Raw genomic sequence first — 13,030 nt, forward strand, 5'->3', positions numbered from 1 at the left:
GGGGGAGTTCACACATACACAGCCAAATCTGGAGCTGCAGGTCACTTTTTCAGCAACGCAGAGGAATTTCCCAGGTTGAAACTGCACCTGGCTTTTTATCAGCAGTTGTAATGCCACTTCTGAATTTGCCTAGTAAAAATTCCTCCACTTTCTACATATTTTAGATTGTAAGGTCTCCAGGGTAAAAGACTGTTTTACTACATGTATGCGCAGTGCAGAACAATCAAGAATCCTCTTCATTCCTAAAATGTGCTTGTGTACTGCTTTCAAGAGTTTCAAAAACAAATTGTACACTTCTCATATGCACAAAAATATATTTCTTGCATTTACACATTGTGCAGTAAGGCTTAAAAAAAAAAAAAAAAAGGCAGATGTGTACAGCGTACCTTTCCTAGTATGTATGTAATCTATACATTAATGGGAAAGTATTGCTCTGAAAAAGCATAAGAAACTAATCACACCAGATTTGTCAGGCAAGTTTAAACGATTATTGGTTTTCTTCTTAACAATCCAAGTGTTTAAGTGTATGACACTCTGAAATAACCACAGTAACCCATTTAATGAAGCAGGACTACCAATATTTTGATTTACTAGCCTACTTGATAGACACTGCCCACAAAAGTTCAGCACTTACTTAAAATTACTGACATAACTAGCAATTACAAAGCATACACATACTACAGAAACAGATACCACCATACCCATTTTGTTTATTTTATGAAATACGGGAAAGCAATAATCATCATGGATAGCCAAGGCTCATTTTAAGAGCTACAGAGTAAAATTGCTACTGCCATCTCATGAATGGTACCAAGATACTAATGCACTAAGTACACCAGCACCCCTGGGTTACCTTCCCAGTCAGAACAGTAATTTAGCAGGTAGAGATTGTCTGCACCACAGATGAAATAACAATTCTTCACTTTTTTTGCTCACCTTTTAGAGCCTACACACACTAATGAATGCACTGAATTCTCTTCATTATTTCTGCTGGAGTGTTTTTTGGTTATTATGTTTGGGATTTTTGTTTTGTTTTGGTTTTTGTTATTGTTAAATATCCAGAACCAAAAAGTAACACTCAGCCATCCTGGTGATCTGAAGGACAAGATAGAAAAGCTGGATTCAAACCTTCATTCAACACACTGCAAATCCTAGGAAGATCTATTAAACTGCTTTCCTCATTCATGCTGTAATTTAAAATACACCATTCACTCCCAGACACACAGCTGTTTTTTCAAGAACAAGCAGTTCTGTACAATCCTTCAGTTCTCAGCACAAGTTACCTACTTTTAAAGGTACCGCAAGCTTTAAGACACTTCATGTAAGGGACAAAAAAATGAAACTTTAATTTTTTTAAACACCAGACTTTATACATTCTCCTGCTCACAGAATACCTTGCTGCCCACAAGATCAACGTAACCTAAATTGAAAATACACCCAGACTTCTGACTTTAACTTAATTCCTACCCCTGAAAAGCAACTCACTAACTCAAAGGAAACCAATCACAACACGCAAGTGCTCACAGCATACTTACAATGTTCCTAAACGGAAGACTGGCATTGCTACCATCCACCATTTAAACTTCTACTGTCTTCTGAAGAGAACACCTGGAAGATCACCCAAAACTCACAGAAGAGCCCTAAAAAAAAATGCACTTTTTTTCTTGTAACTGCTACAGGTATTGGAATGCTTCTTGTAGTTTTTCTAAGAAGTTACCAACACTGCCTAGCTGTTGTATTTTTCCGGAGTGGTGTGTACCATATATATCCTCTCCTCTAAAAACTAACATAAAATATACAGATTTCTTGTTCTAAAAAGGACACTTTTTGCAAGAACTCTTTGGAAAAGAACTACAAACTCCTCTGAGAATTTATTAAGCAATGGGTTATGTCAAAAGTCAAAGTTATAAATTCAGAGAAGCAATTTATAAGCTTTTTCATGGCATCTGGTATAATCAATTATACCATACTCTACCTTAGCAAAACAGAGGTGTAAGGAATCAGAGGATTCTCCATGGTAATCTGAATTTTTCAGAACCAGTGTCCAGAAAATAATAGAATGCAACTACACCTGTAGCCCAAAGCCCTACACCTCCAAATATACAAACTTGCAAAAGATCCAGTTATTTAACCAAATACTTGCTCAAACCTCAGTAAAACCGACATTTTACGAGAAAAAATTTAGCAGAGAGGATCTTTTGGGATATAAATGTACTCCAATGTCTCTCTCAAACACTACTAGACTACAGAGCAATTTGCAGACCCAAACACAAAGACCTGACAGATCAGACATATTTTTCTTTTCCACTAAATATGGAATCCAGAGCCAAGACTCAATCTTTATCTTCAACTCTCTTATTACCCTGAATGGACTCTTGTTAACTGGCAATCAATTACAGCCTGGAGACGAAGATCAACAGCTTCACACATTATCAGCTTTCTGCAATGAAGATAAAGTTCATTATGCAGAAGCCAGATTCTTCTTAGAACAACCCTCCCGATTAGATTGAGGCCCCCTTCTCCTGAATTCCAGGCACAAACCACCTTTCACTTAAATGAAAGGCATACTGGTTTGGTCTGGTTTCTCCAAATATTTGTTGGAGCAAAATACTCCAACACAGAGACCTATCTGTTGAATAGAAGATGAGAGTTCTGCAACAGTGCAAATGTAAATCGAATTTCCTGATGTGCTCCCAGTAGGCACTCAGGTTTTATGGTAACACACATAGCATGTGAATTATGTCCAACGTACTTTTTAGGAACACTTCACATTAATGTTGATAACATTACCATCACGTAGCCTCTGCACTGACAGTGGCATCCTTTAGATCAGTAAAACTAACTAATATCCAGCTAAAAAAGTGAGGGGTGGGAAAAGAAAGGAAACGGGAGGGAGGGAACGGTACACACTTCAAATGACAAAAAAAGCAGCCTGGAAAGCAGTTTTGGGGTTTTTTAAGTCACAATTCCTTTAAAGGTATTAAGCAATCTTTGAAGTTAGGAATACCAGACTTTAAGCATGGTAACCATTCCAAGTACAGAAACCACTGTTTAACGGCATTGCAATGCAATCCCAAAAGTCATTAAGTAACTGTTTATTTCAATTTGGAATATCCTAAAATGCACTGATCCCATTACATTGATGGTCTAATAATTTAACTTCATAACAATTGAGTATGACAGCTCTTGTTATTCTAGAATACACGTGTACCAGCAGATAAAAGAAAAGCTTTAAAATATCAAATGCAAAACAGACTATGAAAATTACTAAAAATACAGATTTTACAATCCTTACACAGTCTCCTAAAAAAAAGCGCCCACACAACTACTTTCTTTTCTTCTTGTGCAAACACGAAGATGCATCTTGTCTTTGCATCCACATGTAATTCAAGTCTTGTCTCATGTTCTCTTGCCTCATTTGGAAAATAACCCAAATCCCCAAAACCAAACCAACAAAACCATGCACTCAACTTCATTCTTCTCTCTTACCTGTCTGAAACTCTGGATATTCCTTAGTGCAGAACTAACCAGAGATGACTTTTTCATTCTCCAGGAAAATAAGGTAATGAAGCTAGCATTTCTGCCTCCAAGAAAACAAACTATTTGGTAACAAACTATTTTGTTGTTAGGCAAACACTAGCAAGTTATCATCACGTTGATCAAAGTCTCTTCCTGTTAATAGCAGAACTTCCTATTTATTACAGCTTATACTTTATATATATGCTTCAGTACCTCATAAAGCCAATGGAGAATGAAGCAACCCAAAATAAGTTTTCAGAGAAGAAGCACACAGAGCTCTGAAATACAAGTCTAATCAAGCCAAAAAGCACAGCAAACCAAAATACAGTAAGACATCAAACTGTGTGGAGTGAATGCAAACTTCTTGATTTTTAAATTGGAAAAAATAAACACCTGTTCAATTTAAAATAGAATATTTGGGGTGAGAGACTGACAAATTAATTAGACAAAAACCTCAAAGTTGACCTGTGTTGCTAAACCATGTCTTGAATAGTCTTTCCTCCACAGCATGTTTTGGGGAATCACAGAAAACATAATTGGAAACAGCCCTGAAAACTACTAATGTGCTAAGAAAACAAGTTGAGATGCTAGCATGATGGCATAAAGCCAAGCAGCAGTAACTTGAGAAGAGTTCAATTCCAAGACAACAGCAAAAACACAGCCTGCCCTTAGCAGAAGGCTTTGAAATGCATCACCATCCAACATGAATCACAACCCGAGGCCACACTCATTCAGTACTGTGGCCTCAGAAGCCAGGAAGGTCCCATTCAACCTAAATCAGCAGTCAACAGGGCAGACAGCAAGACACAATCTCTGAGATTTAAAGTAAAACAAACAAAAAAATCCCCAATCTATATATATTTACCTCCAAACAACAGCTACACAACCAAAGCCTAGAGGACAGACCGTTTACCAAGCCCTCTGGGTTCCAGCTCTTCCACAATACTTAATAAAGTAACAACAAACAGGTATAGGTTACCCATTACAAAGTTTAACTTGGAAATTTAGAAATGCTTGAAATCACTGCCTTTCCCATAAAAAACATTAATTTCTTTTGCAGAGAACTATGTAGATACTATAACCTCCAAACAGGTAAATGAAAAAGTTCAGGGTACTACATTCCAGTTAAAAACCTTCACTGCAGCTGAAATTAAACAGCAGCAATAGATGCAATAGAAAATGGGGAAAATACATCCTGATGTTCAAGTGAAACTAGCTGTCTGAAAAGATCTTAAGTGAGAAGAAATTCCTAAATGAGACACACACATATCCAAGCCCAGGGTCAGGAAAGAACAGAACCCATCTGACTAATCAAGAGTCATTTTAAATGCACAGTGAAAATGCAACATTTCTTAGCACCTGAGCCTGTAACACTGAAGCACACAACACAGGAAAAGTAGTATAAAAAATAGTTATCTCCCCTATTTAGGTACTTCTCTTTCCTAACAACCCCCCAACCCCACCCTGCCCCGACCACTACTAAGGTGCCCAGATGAACTTAAAATGCTTTTCTTAATAATCTAAAGAGAGTGTTTATTCCACAAATTGATCCTCTTAAAATGAAAAAGACTGTCCAAAGGAATAGGCAGAGGGATGCAGGCAAGCAAAAGGTGACTCATGCTTACAGGAGGCTGGGGGATGAAAGCAGGGAAAAAGCTGGATAATTAGCAGGCAGACAGATCAGGCTTTAGACTACATAAAAGGGGGAGCGAAATAATATAACTGGCAAATTTTGGCCTAAAAAAAGCACAACTATGGCTAATCTAACAAATTATAAGAAAAAAATAACCTTTCCTGTAAACATCAGAAGACAGCAGTTTTTGATAAATACAAAATTTGCATCTGCTGATTACAGTTGTTTGATTGTTGGATGCAAACTTGTTAAAATACAAAGTAGGGAAAATAAGGTTTTTTTCTGACGTGGAGGGGGAAGAACTGACCGATTTCCCATGAGCGAAAGAGTTGATGAGGAAGTGCACAGCTGTTGGGTTACCTGAACTCTAGCATTCAACATTTAATTCTTCTAGTGTTGAACAGGAAAACATTCCCTGTGTCCCTTCTCTCCACAAGATGCAGTCTATTTCTTTTTGGAAGTCTTTTTCAAAGGCTTTTTAAAAATGATGGCTGTAGCTCACTTTTTAAAAAATGTTTGAATGTTGTTCATTTCACTTTTCCCAACAGTTCAACTTTGATCTAAAACAAAAGAAAACTTTGGCTGCTGGATAGATAAGTAATTTTCTGCAAATCATTTTGCAACAGAAATCAATTCTTTAACACTGAAAAAATTGTAATGATCATTAGACTTCATCTCTGTTCTGCTAGTTTTTGAATTTCAATTGTCTGGCCAATAACTGGAAAGGAAAAGCGAATTAAAGGGAAATGTGTTCCTGAGGGAACTTCTGCTAGCACCTTGAAGAAGGACTTACGAATAAACCACTTGGGCCAACTCCAGATCAGCTAGTAGACATCTGTGGGTAACAATTTAAGAATGTTTAATTCACCCTGCCTTTCAGCTAGGCACCCAGTAAGGATCCCTTGGCCATTATGTGTCTCATCAGATGGCTGTAGGCAGCAGAGGCAGAGATGCATTTACAAGTTGCCTACCAATGCCTTTATTTGGCCACAAACCAACAACATATACTCATGTTATGTGGGTATACGCCACAAGGATGGCAACTCAGAATGGCTCATTCAATGTCAGGGAGTGATTCATTCAATAGAGAAGACAATAGCTCCCCAAGGGTCCATTCTTTTGTAACTGGGACTGAACCAGGCATGCAACTATGTCCAAGGCAAGCTGGTGATGCCTCACATCTGATGAGTCCCTCTACCAAACCCACCCTTTGGAAATAGAACTGAACTGCCTGAAAGCCACACGTGTGGTGCTTTCAGAGCAGCGCACAGGCCCCCTGAAGCCACAAAGAGCTCTTACTTCGGAGTGACAGCATTTCTCCTACATATTGCATGTAAGTAATTTCACTTTCCTTCAACATCACAGACAACAAACCCATTGCACAGGTGTAAACTCCACCTGTATGTCGATGACAGCTTTCAAGGCTGAAGTCTATCTAACAATTAATGGTGCTGACGGGTCTGAAAGGTGCCGAAGCTTTTTTGCAATATTCACTGAAACAACAGCGTGCTGTGTCTCATTTCAATCCTGTTCATTATTCAGAAAACAACATTTAGTTTTATTTGGCATGTGAATCCTTATAACAAGTCAGTTTTTAGCCAGCCTTTTCTTTATGCCAGCTTTTCCTGAAGGAATTCTTCACAGGTCAAATTTGTCCCATCTTGCCCCAGAAATTATGACGCCATTATTTTTGCAGTGTTTTTTCCGTATTAGTGACAGTAGTTGGCAAGTACGAATAATTACTAAAGAGACGCTAAGACATAGCACAGAACATTCAACATGGCATCTACCTATCCATTTCCCAAATTTCTAATATAACTCCATGTGCACCATGTACAGGAAGCGTTAGCATAGCAAATACTGCTATGAGCAACAGAACCACGACAAGGTCCTTCCTGAGTCTGTTGAATAATGTTTAGTGCAATGAATGAAGAGGAAAAGGACAACTGAGAGAATATGTAGTATATTACTAGCATCCTGAAAGCTGTTTATCTTGGAATTGCCACGCCTCAACAGCAGTAAATAGGACAGATTTTGAAGATCGCTACCACTGTTATTTTCTCCCCTCCTCCACATACCATAACTAGACAAAACCTGAATTCAACAGATCAGTTCATGGGCATAGTAAGAGAAACATCTGCTGTGCCCAACAGCAGAACAGTCCACTTGGAAGAATTCCCCACATCCAAAATCCCTCCCAGTGTCCAGTAATCCCTTCTAGGCTCTTAAAAACAATATAGAGCTAGGTACGGTCAGAGTGTTCCTATGTTGAAATCCCAAAGTGCAAGATCCTTCCCCGTAATGAGAGCCCTCCTATAATCAATCAAACAGAAAAGCCACTGCAAAAAAATAATCCACAGAAAAGTAGCATCAGTGAGTAACAACTCTTCTGCAATGTCCTGCTTATGAAGACTTACTCTGAACTCATAAAATCAGGAGCTCAAATAATTAAAAATTTGCTAAAAATGGATTTCCCAAAATGTTGGCTACAATACCATATGCAGAACAAGCCTGACAAAGAAGTCAACACTCTGAACATATACAAACTATATGGGTGATACCCTGAACATGTTTTTTTACAGTGAACGGTATCCATGCCTTTGAAACTTGTCACTATGTAACAAGTGTCATATTTTCCTGCTTTTTCAAAAACCTGGATTACTCACTTGTAATTGTTCTCTAGATTACTCTGAACTGCCAAGAGCAATCAAAGAACTGGTTCTGATCTGGCAGGATTTTGGTGGCTTTTCACCATCACCAACCTATAACATTTAAATAGCGAAGTAGCAGAACCAGAACATTTCAAAGAAACAAGTAGGTTTGCTAACATAGTCTTCACTGACCATTCTGCACTCATCACTGCTAAAGACAGTAATACATGAAAGCAGTTTATTGACTAGTTGACTCTGTCTGAAGTACTGCTCTAAGCATTTAGTCCATTTAGAACAAACATAGATACTGAAAAACAAATGCATCTTCAGTAAAACTCTTTTTTAATGACAGCATCTGATTTGAACATCTGCTAGTGACAGAATAATCAGAGATACAAAGCACTCATCTAAAGTGCTTTTAATAAAGTTTTGTTCGAGACAACTGTCAGTTTTGGCAGCAACTGGGTAGCCAACTAATACATTCTCCTAATGTTTCTTGTAATCTCTGACCACTATAGCCTGTGCTTGCAGAAATGTGATATTAATGTCTCCTCTGAAGTCTCCCATAAAGCTTTATAAACCATCACCTTAGGTTCCATGCAGCTTTCTCCTGGAAAGGGAAGATTCATTACACAGTTGTAAGGTCCAAAGCAGTAACTCCTCTATCTTCAGAGTTAAGAACAATGTTCTGGTTAAAAGAAAAACTACACTAAATGCATTGCTTTACGATTGTATGCTAACAAGTTATAAGAAAAATTAGAAGAAAACGTGATGGCACCCCTTTGGGTTGCTTTAGTCTACTGGAGATCCTTGGTCAATCAAAAGTAAAGAAGTCCTTGTTAGTGTCCCATAGGGCAGTATCAGTGTTGCTGTACTGCACTGTACTACTACAATGATCAATAAACAAATATACAATACGCAGACAAGAAGTTTATGTTTATAATCCCCCTATAAGGTAAGAAAAGCCTATTTATGTTTTACAGAAAGCACCTAACTTCTTGGCCAAAATTATGCAAGACATCTGTGGCAGGAACACTAGAAGACTGTCTTCCTAGGTAGCAAACATCTGCCTTGAACACAACATTATGCCAAGAGAGAGAAAAAACTAATACAGCCTGGGCTGCACACATGCAGGTGACGTGCTGCCTGCCTATCAATACCAGCTCCCTTTTCCCCTCTGTGTAGCAGAATCTGCTGCAATTAACTGTTGCTTCCGGACAGCTCTGTAAAAGGTACCCAAACAGAAAAAGAAGCAGAATTTGCCCATTTCAGCCTCATTTGCTGGAAAACCACACACACCCTGTCTCCTTGAGGAGGAGGCAGTGAGCAGGGAGAAGCGAGTTCACGGGTCACTTATTGGTGATGCAGACTAACAGGTCACTAGATAACAACAGTTTTGTGATACTCTCAAAAAGTGAATCACACTATGAACAAAAGCTCACTACTTTCCACCCCTCTCTCTGTTTCTATGCTGAAAAGGACTAAAAGCCTGGAGCGCTTCTGAAGAAAAACATCTACCTAGAGAAATCCCAGAAAGTGCAGCAAATTTCATTTACTGCATTCAGTTATCTCTAAACCCTCGAGTCCACGAAATGGCTGTTCTGCAAGAATTTAAAATGGCACGGGCATTTTGCCCGTATCAAAAATAAACAGTAGTTTCTGCTATCTAAGGAAGGAATGAGAAGGAAGTTAAAAGCAGAGGTCACCTACTGAGCAGGAAGAGAGCAAGCAATGCCCCTTCCCATAGGGTTTCTGGTTCTCACCCTCAGTCAGAAAAAGTAAACCACAAAGGAACAAACATAAAATGTGCACCTTTTCCCCAACCAGATTTGTCTGGAAGTTATGTATAGGATAGAAAGGCAAGCCAAAAAACCCCAACAATTTGTCAGAATAAATATATCTTATTTTTCTGAGTTATACTACCAGTCATCTGGTATTTGAAAGCTGTATTTGTGTCAACAGGAGTGTGTTTCAGTTTTTAATTCCCTGAACTTCCTAATCCCCTTACTTCTGTTGCTCCTACTGCCATTTCTGCCCTCATGATCTCCAAAATCTCCCCAGTGCAGACAGCCCACCGACCCTCTAGGCAGAGACAAGCGCCTTGTTCCCCCCAGCACACAGGACACCATGAACAGCTGATAGCAGCACGTAACTCTTAACTTACGTTGATTTTGCCATTACATGGTAAGGAACATACTATAAGAAATTAAAAAATCCTAAGTCTTTCCAAATGCATTAATCTATACCTTATCTAAATAGATAAACTGCACACACAAAGCTGACATGTTACCGACTACACCTACATTTTCTTAGGACCTTGCAGAATTGCTCCCATTCTAAAGACAGGGAAAAAATGAGACATGTACAAAATCACACATGAATCAGTGAAGAATCAAGTTTAAGGCTAAGGGAAAAAAAACATTTTAAACTTTGTACTCATCCTTATTACAGCACAGCTACAAAGCCCGTTGATACCAACAATCTACATGAAATTCAGTTGCATGCTTGTGTACTGAACACTTTTAAAAATTCAGCACCCCCCCAGTTCACAAAGAAACATCCTATGCAATCATTTGTCAAAAATTTGGTTTTAGTGTTGCTCAGCATTATCATTAAAAAAACCTGCATTACAGCCATTTCTCCTATCAGCGCTCATTGCCTAATTTTAAGCCAGCTCTCTTTTCTGCTATACTATCACTTCCACTCAAGTTTTAGAAGAGAGAAGGGATTCTCATTCCTTTCAACACAGTCTCTTCCTGAGAACTGCCCATCTTGCAGGCTGAGTGAAGAAAAGACTTCATGGAAAAAATTCTGCGATCACGTGGTTAAAATTTTGTAACTTAAATGCAGTTAAAGCCCTGAAGGCAACCAGAAATCAGAAAAGGACAGAGATACAAGTCTCTGGTATTGCAAATTGAAAAATAAAATTATTTTTTCAGGTATCTATTCTAAACTTACTTTGACACCAGTAAAAATACTTATGTGCAGTTAACATCTCAATCTGCCATGGAAAAGCACCTGAAAGCTCAGCTGCATGCATACTACTCGTTGCCCTAGAAAACTAACACGTCTTCTTAGTTAAAGGGTAAGGATGCTTACACTGGCTTCTGTAGATCACTGCGGCCACAATATAAGCTGAACAAGTGTCATCCAAGTTCTCTGCCCCAACTGGCAGGAGACAATGCAGAACTTCTTAAAACAGCTGCCACCAGAGGCAGGGAAAGACCATGAGATTCCTCGGACCTCCGAAGGGGCTTCCTGGTGCCTACTTCCCACAGCCGGCCTGCCAGCAGCCAGCCAGCGCTACCAGGAGGGAGCAGCCCACCTTACCAACCGCTGGCAAACCGGGATGCGTTTCACCTGGCATAAATTTAACACAACTGCTTCCACACGCCTGACTTTGGGCTTAACTAGACACCAAGGTAACGACACAGGAGATGTTTTTTAAACTGAAAAAATCTATAAAGAAATCTATGCTGGACTTAGAGAGGATCCAGAACTGGGCCAGGCTTACCTCCATCAGTTAGTAAGGGACAACAGTCCAAATGAGACCAGTGCCTCTACCGTCAGGCAAGGCTAAAGCCCTGATGAGTCTCCAGATGTACCAGGGTACCTGCAGTGCACACGCCATGCTTTTCGCCTCCCAGGGCACTGCTTTGGCGGGCTATCTCAGTGACAAAAAGACAACTGAAATTTAAGAACTAGTAAAAGCAACTGAATAAAAACAGGTCACTAAGGAGAAAGTTTCACCAGCGGCAGTTCCCAGGGAGAAGCAGCAGGTTGGGCAGTGGCTGGCAGCAGGGCAGAGGGATGCTGTGTGCCCCCAGAGGGGGCAGCCGCTGCTGCTGCGGCTACCTGGGGAACGTGCACACGGGGCCAGCCAGCACACGGGAAAAATCTGGAATAGAAGTTGGCAAATGCAAACACAAATGACTGCGTACACCACACAGGTTTTGGTGTAACTTTTAGAAAAGAAAAAAAACTATCAGTTTAGTCTCTAACAAAACCCTTCTACATCCCTAACAGCCAGTCACACTACCTATATTGGTAGCCACCTGAACCGCTTTCACATAACAAAATACGGTTCTGTGAGTACTACATGCTAACGTGATTACTTACCATGAGAGAACTTGTACTAAAAATGTCTTATTTTGCCAGAAATACTCTTCCACTCAAGTATCCTTGCACCACTCATATAACAAGCCCAACAGATTCAATTACTTGATAACAAAAAGTGACTGTAATGACCTGTCTTGACTCACAACCTAAAAATCATCAGAAATTCCCATTATTAAAGACTGAAGAAACACTAACATCATCTGTTATTTCCTAAAAATCCCTCATTTGGATCTTTAGCCACAACAACCTTAAACTAGATTTTGCCTTTTCTCAAGTGGTAACTGGTGGTCAAGCAAAATTTTGACACCCAAGATAAACGAACATTCCTCTCCGGTCTTTCCAGACACAGGCACCTGCAAACTCCTAACTGCATGAAGCACTCACCGCTGCTGCCAGCACTACAGCAGGAGAGCTCCTGTGCAGGGACACGAGGAGAGACTCCCAGCTACATCCCTGCAAATCACAGCACCCAGCACCCTTCCAGCTAAGTGCTGGCGGTCACTGCTTCAGTGTCCGGAAGGTTCCTGCTTCTACCGCATCGACCTGGTCTCTTTATCAATGGCTGTCCTCCCTCCAGCAAAATCAACAGCGTGTGCAAATGAAAGCTGAGCAGAGGGACTGCAATTTGAGGAGGAAAATGACAGTTTAGGGATGCACAGGGGAAGCAGAGGAGCAGGACAAGACTGGAGGTCACCCTTGTGGCTTAGCACTGGTCAGGAAGGTTGGGAGGTGGCAGGCTTGGGGACCTGGTCTAGGAGCACAGACCCCACCTGGAGAGCCATAGGGATGATGGAACACTGCCAAATTCCACAACTTGTGACAGTCAGTACTGCTGCCTCATTGCTCACTTCCCTTAGAAAGACAGGATTCCAAAGCCACAAGAACAACAAAACAGTAAAAATAGCAGCTTATCTCTGTCTCTCTCTTTTTTCGTATGAACAAACTTGAAGAGAGATTTAAGGAAAACAGCAGGAAGGTGGTGTCAGACGCTGGCAGAGACTGGTGCCTGTTGTTTGCACTTCTCTAGAAGAGAAAAACAAGTGAAAGGCTTGGAGGGAACAGCACGTTGTGATTTAGCCAGGAGAACAAATCAGGTCAACTTTCAATC

At 40.0% G+C, this 13,030-nt stretch overlaps 1 protein-coding gene across 5 annotated transcripts in view; it reads right to left on the reverse strand.

Annotated features, from left to right (window-relative positions):
* The window catches only part of TLK1 (tousled like kinase 1), a 70,718-nt gene that overhangs the window by 46,927 nt on the left and 10,761 nt on the right, over window positions 1-13,030 (reverse strand). The window contains exon 1 of one of the 5 annotated variants that reach the window (XM_037397029.1): window positions 1,536-1,554. The exons of the other annotated variants lie outside the window; for them this stretch is intronic. The gene's annotated coding sequence lies outside the window, so the exon portion shown is untranslated. Of the gene's footprint in view, window positions 1-1,535; window positions 1,555-13,030 lie in introns of those variants that run through there. 5 annotated transcript variants of the gene reach the window in all.

This window comes from Falco rusticolus, chromosome 8 (assembly GCF_015220075.1).
Source record: "Falco rusticolus isolate bFalRus1 chromosome 8, bFalRus1.pri, whole genome shotgun sequence".
NCBI classification, from domain to species: Eukaryota; Metazoa; Chordata; class Aves; order Falconiformes; family Falconidae; genus Falco; species Falco rusticolus.